At 40.9% G+C, this 6,000-nt stretch overlaps 1 protein-coding gene across 1 annotated transcript in view; it reads left to right on the top strand.

Moving 5' to 3' along the window:
* Positions 1–698: 698 nt before the first annotated feature.
* The window catches only part of LOC124171857 (terminal nucleotidyltransferase 5C), a 70,270-nt gene continuing 64,968 nt past the window's right edge, over positions 699–6,000 (top strand). The window contains exon 1 of the mRNA XM_046551215.1: positions 699–850. The gene's annotated coding sequence lies outside the window, so the exon portion shown is untranslated. The remainder of the gene's footprint in view (positions 851–6,000) is intronic.

Raw genomic sequence — 6,000 nt, 5'->3', positions numbered from 1 at the left:
GTTCGAAGTGAGCCGTTACTCGCGCGTCGTATATAGTTAGTTACTCATTGAACTTTCGAACGATACCCGTATTTTATGTGTGTTGGTCATGAGCGACCGACATGCGCGATTGGGATCTTTTGTGTGATTGATTAATGAACGGGATCGCTCATACGAACGACACCAACTTTTTGGTCGTTCGCCACCAATTTAGTTTGTCGACCGTTCGCGAGCGATGTCATTATATCGGTCGTCAATCCTTCACAACCCAAGTCGGTCGTGATTGATCTATTTCAATCAGTATAGTGACCGATGATCGACCATTCGCGAATGACTCACTCAAGTGAATGATGAACGGTGATCGACATCACTGAAACGACCTACTCGACCCATTACTCTTTCCCTAAATCTATGACGTCATCAAAACTTGGACTAAAATTCAGAATGCAGCTAAGACCTCTGCAGCTTTCATTCGTCCCGCTGATATCCAAAGATAAGGGATGAGAAACTAGTTCTCACGACAAGGTACTCGCTTCGATGCCATTCGATTCGTAGCATTGAGCGAGCCGCGCTTCCGCGCGAGTCGACGCCCCGTCGAATGCCAGAGCAGCGACGCATGTGCGAGTCGACTCTAGCGGCTCCATTTGGCTGCGATCCTCGCGTGTCGCCCAGACAACAAGGCGCTGGGAGCTAAGCGTCGGTGAGACGGAGGAGCTCAGTTGATTGCAAACGCGTGGCGAGGTACAACGTGTGCAGCTCGTATGTGATCGCAGTCAGCTAATCGTGTCGTTTGTGATTGGAAGTGCTTCGCTCGTCCAGGCGTTTCGGCCAGCCAACTGCCAACATCATTTCCACTAGTACCCGAAAACAGGTGAGTTAAAGGAAGATTATGTATTTGCGGGTGCTAATTACTTACGGACTATAGCGCTTGGTTGATGATCCGAGGATATTGGGTTCAAATCCTGGGCAAATCCTTCGGTCAACCCATCAAAAATACCATGTGCAACATGGTCCCGGGGAAGGCAAGAGCCCCGAAAATGTGAAATGTACACGTATATGGTTCACCTCACCATTTAAAACATATGTTCGGGTGGAATCAGTGGTTGAGGGAAGTTATTCTCGAGATTTTAATCAAATCATAAACAGTGTTTGCTATATATTTGTTGCTTGTCGCAGGCATCGCATGTTATTTTTGTCTTTTGGGGGTGAATTTTTGAGGTTTTTTGTGGCCAACTATCAATCAAGTTGTTATGCTGTAAGAGGGTATACATAAAATCATGTTATTGAGAGACGTCCAGTGTTATCTTTTATTGCGGCGGGGTTCCATGCGTGCGTAAAATGCTCAGAAATGTTTGGATAACCAGATTTATTTCGGCGCGGTGCGATGTGGCGCTTGTGCATGCATTACTTATCACGGATCCCTTTCTCTTTCCTCGTATCTCATTCTTGGAAAATATTGCTTTTGAGGTATACATTGTGTTCTCAAGTCACGTGCATAAGATAATTCTGACGGAAAGGAGACCGAACAAGTTTAGAACTAGGCACCGCGCAAGTCATCCCCATCCGTCCCTTAAATCGTGCATTAGAGTTTCCGAAATAAATTTTAAGATAGACTGTTCTCATCTCCCGAGTCATCTTCGCCAATGGGAATCTGTTTGGTGTGTTGACTGAGGTACGGTCGTACCACCCCGAGAGTTCGGGTTCAAATCCTGACGGAGATATTTCCCAGAATACCCAGTCCCTGCTCGGTTGATTTTTGGAGAGCATTTTAATCCCAGCAGTTCGTCCGTCGGATGAGACGTTAAGCTGAGATCCCCTTATAGCCTTTCGTTGAGAGCATGCTAAGAAGACGCCAGGTTTCCTCTACCCTTCCTTCATGGCGCAAATGACCTTAGCCATCTGTCCTTCTCCTCTAAATGCCGTACTACTCATCTTCTCTCGTATATTTTTATGTATAAGAGTGCTTTCGTATTCCGTGAAATAAAAATTTCACTACTTTTCATGCTGTACAGTCCCTTTCAAAAGTCAGTCCACACACCAGGCGCAGCCGTCTCCATTATTCTACGAAGTCGACCTTCGCGTATTTCTTACGCGTTCCTTGTCCACTGGGGATCGATTTGACTTATTCGGGTTGTGTGAATGGTGTGACTTGACTACTTTAACCCTCGCCAAGAGCACCAAGCGCGATTTCAGAGGTAGGAAGGCCCCGTGAGCTCCCCTCCCCCCCCCCCCCCAAAGTCAAACAATTCCACCATCGAAGAAAGCGGAGAAAAAATTAAGGGTTTTTCCGGCAAGTAACCAACCCCGCGAGGAAGAGAGGAACATATTATTCGTTTGGTATACTTAGACAGCATATTTAGTACAAATAAGATTTTCGGAGCACTTCGAGCATAATAATCGAATATTTTTTCTCCACATCGTCATGTGAAGAACACGTAAATATATACGCCAATGTTAATATTGGCATTTGTGTCATAGTTACCATCCATGCTTGCGTTCACCCGTGTTGGCGGTAAAGGGTTTTCACTCATTTGTTTCAATTTTAAAAAGTGACATTGCCGTTATTCCCGAGGTTTGTTTATTTGGAACAAGTGTTGCCAACATTTTAAATACTGCAACTTATTCCCATTCTGTAAATAGAAAATTAGAAGTATTTTAATTTTTACCTGGTAATAACTGCCGTCAGGACAATTGTTTTGTGAGAAAAGGTAATTTTTACATTATATTTTTCGGATGAGCAATCGAATTGCCTTTAATTGCTTTTAAGATACATATAATTTTTCACTGAAATAAATAGTGAGATATTTATGGGCTATGAGAAAAGTGGCAGGCTTTTATACCACAATGCGTAGCTGGATATGTTGTCCTTTTCATTCTGGGGAATACTCGTACATCAGTATTGTTCAGTGCTTTTTAAGAAATAGTGCGATAAACATAAGCCTGCAGCTCGATTCTGTAAATGTCATACCTGTGCTTCGCGTGGTTCGAACCACAGTGGAGTTCTCACGCCTCTCACCGTGAAAGACGTTCAAGCGATCCTGTAAGCCTGTGTCGTGAGATGTTTGACGGATTGCGAACGATCACTTCAGTTTCTTATGTTGGTAGCTGTGCGGATGCGAGGAACGAATCAGAATCTCCGACACAAACGTACTTCAGCGGCCAACTGCAACTTCAGTTACCATAGAGAAACATATACAATGCCGTGGAATATTCACTCCCAACGTAAATAATACTTCTTTACTCAATTTTGAGTGAGGTCTTTTCTTTTAAAAGTACCTATTGATGATAAGTTACGGTTGCTTAATTAGTTAATAGCTATAAACTGTATATTCCCTCTTTTATATGTTGTCAAGTGCTGCGTATCAAAGTCAGTTATCACGTAGCGGGCTCGTAATTGCACAATTAGCTCTAATTTCCTCATGATATGGAGCTAATGCTTACGCGGAATGAGAACAAGTGTTATTTTATTATTTAATAATGGTTCACTCTCGTATGAGTTTGAGCTGTTCTCATCATTTCAGTACATAATTTTAAATGCGCTGTGGTGCGTATACATATGTCTGATTGTGCAAGCACATGCCACTATTCACGATTTATACTGATTAAAATGTTTCTGGCGCGAATACGAGTAGATTATTAACAGTTTCTGCTAAAGGACGAGATGTTTACATGTCTTAGTATTTCTATTATGTCAACAGAAAAACGAATCATGTTGGTCGTGTTACTGAACGGCAGCAATAATGCATGGAAGAGATGGAATAGATGATCAATGTTTATCTTAACGTACTAAAGTATGCCCCGGCAAGCCATCTAAACGTCTACGAATTAATCGTGGTGTGAACTCAGTGATCCATCGCCAATCTCGCGTCTCGAAGGGATTGTTGATATCGCGTATCTGCCGTCGAAGTATGTGCATCTATTGCCTCCGTCGACATTGATGCTCATGCAAAAGTAGCGGAGGCATGTAAAGAGCCTCCATTCTCGTTAATGAAAACAAATCGAAGGCTTGAACTTACGAAATAAATATTAAATAAATCTGTTAACATTCAATACCGCACAATACTTTTACCGTTGGTTCTACTCCAAATTAATATGAACATTAAGTTGTGAGTATTTTACTTGTACATTCTAGAAGATGTACAAATATAAGATAATTGTCAAACCCTCAGCGCAAGGTTTAACTTCCCACCAACTTCAATCGCAATGAACGCCAATCAATTTAAATAGGACGCGAATGTAAATTTAACTTTATGCATTTCTTTTATTTGTTTTTAATAGATATTACTTATGCGAAGTGACAATATGAAATAGCCACCATCGTAATTAATGAATAATGTGCTATTAATTATCAATCACAGCGTAAATTCATAATGAAAAATTAGAGCGCATTGCCGCGACGAAGCTACCACGGACCCTCTTGGGCGTGAATACTTTCACGGACGCGGCTGTGAGAGTGACGTCACTAAAAAGTTTCAGAATCGCTCCAGCGTCAAAGCCGTGAATACATTGACGAAATCCGCTTGTGACGGCCATATCACATTTACAGAATCGAGCTGCTGGTATTGTGATTGTAGGTCAACCATGGTGGTCATGAAAAAACATAATTTACCTGCCCTACTGAAATGAAAAAGGGAGTGTACATAATGAATATTAAAGGTATCCTGATAATGTTGGATTAAATGGAAGATTTTACGAATCATCCCGCCTTCGCCCCTCCCAACTTGCACTTACCACTATGTCACAGTAACTCCCATTCGCGTTAGGCCCTATTATTCTCTCTATATCCTTACTTTCATCCTTCCCCTCCCCCTATCTCTAATCTCTCCTCTATGGATAGCACCTCTTCATTCCTTTTCCTCTACGTCTACCTCACCTTTTCAGTTATTTTTTGATATTCACATCACGGATGCCTTTCATCTTTTCTTGTCCCTCTTTCTTCGTCGTCAAGGTTTCCGCACCATAAAGTGCTACATCCGAAGCAGTATATTTGTTAGCTTATAAACAGATTCAATTAACTACGCAGAAAAAATCAACAGGTACTCATGATCACTATTTGTTCACCTGCAAGACTGGCTCAAGGTATTCATTATTTGAGTGTAAGTTCTATTATTGCTGAGAAACCCCTTAATAAATATAGTAATGTGGAGGAAATTGGCACGATTGATATCATCGGGCGCCAACTCATACTGATTCTAGCACAAAAAAAAACGAAAAATGGGAAAAACTTAGTTTGACCTCTCAATGAAAGGGGCAAAGATAAAAATGTACTAAATGTGCCTTCAAATGTTAATAAATAGGCAAGTCATGTAATTATTGCTTCAGATGGTTTTTTAAGTATCAAAAATATATTTATGATAGCTATTAAGGCATTCGAAAATTCGATAAACATGAAGATGCGGGTAAATTAATTACCGATACCTGGAATATATTGAGCATTATTTAAATATTTGCTTAGGGAAATGTAAGTAACGACTTGAATAAATAACTTACGAGATAAACAATAATTAACACACACAAGTATCTTTGATTTCTCGTGTGAAGAGACACTTAAAAAACTGTACGATTATATGTATCCCTAGAAATAGTTTTGGGAATAATGGATGCGCCAATCAGTGTGTCTAATATTTTTACAATTAGAGCAATATGCATCGATAGTGTTTGCTAATTATGTGTTAAAAGCATAATCTAGAAGTTTATTTCAAAGGAAACTTTCAGAATACTCCTCAAACGTGAATTCCGATTTCCGCTTCGGCCTTATATGTGCGTTGCGACGCAAATACCTATCGCTGTTTTTGAGCATAAGGTACTACTGACTATCTATCTCAGAATAAGGGTGAGAAGCTATGCTTCGCCTTTTGTTCTGGCACCGGAAGTCGGGGAAGGGAAGAATTTAAGAATAGAATGAATGCCTATTTGAGAGTAATTGAAACTGGCCCTACCAATGCATAGGCAACCCTAAGTTCGATCTCAGCGGAAAACGAAGTTGCTCGTGCTAGCCGTTGGGACAGACTTTTGAAAGTG

Source organism: Ischnura elegans, chromosome X (assembly GCF_921293095.1).
Source record: "Ischnura elegans chromosome X, ioIscEleg1.1, whole genome shotgun sequence".
Lineage (NCBI taxonomy): Eukaryota > Metazoa > Arthropoda > Insecta > Odonata > Coenagrionidae > Ischnura > Ischnura elegans.
Note: the sequence above shows the minus strand (reverse complement) of the source record. Positions and strands in the feature narration are given on the sequence as shown.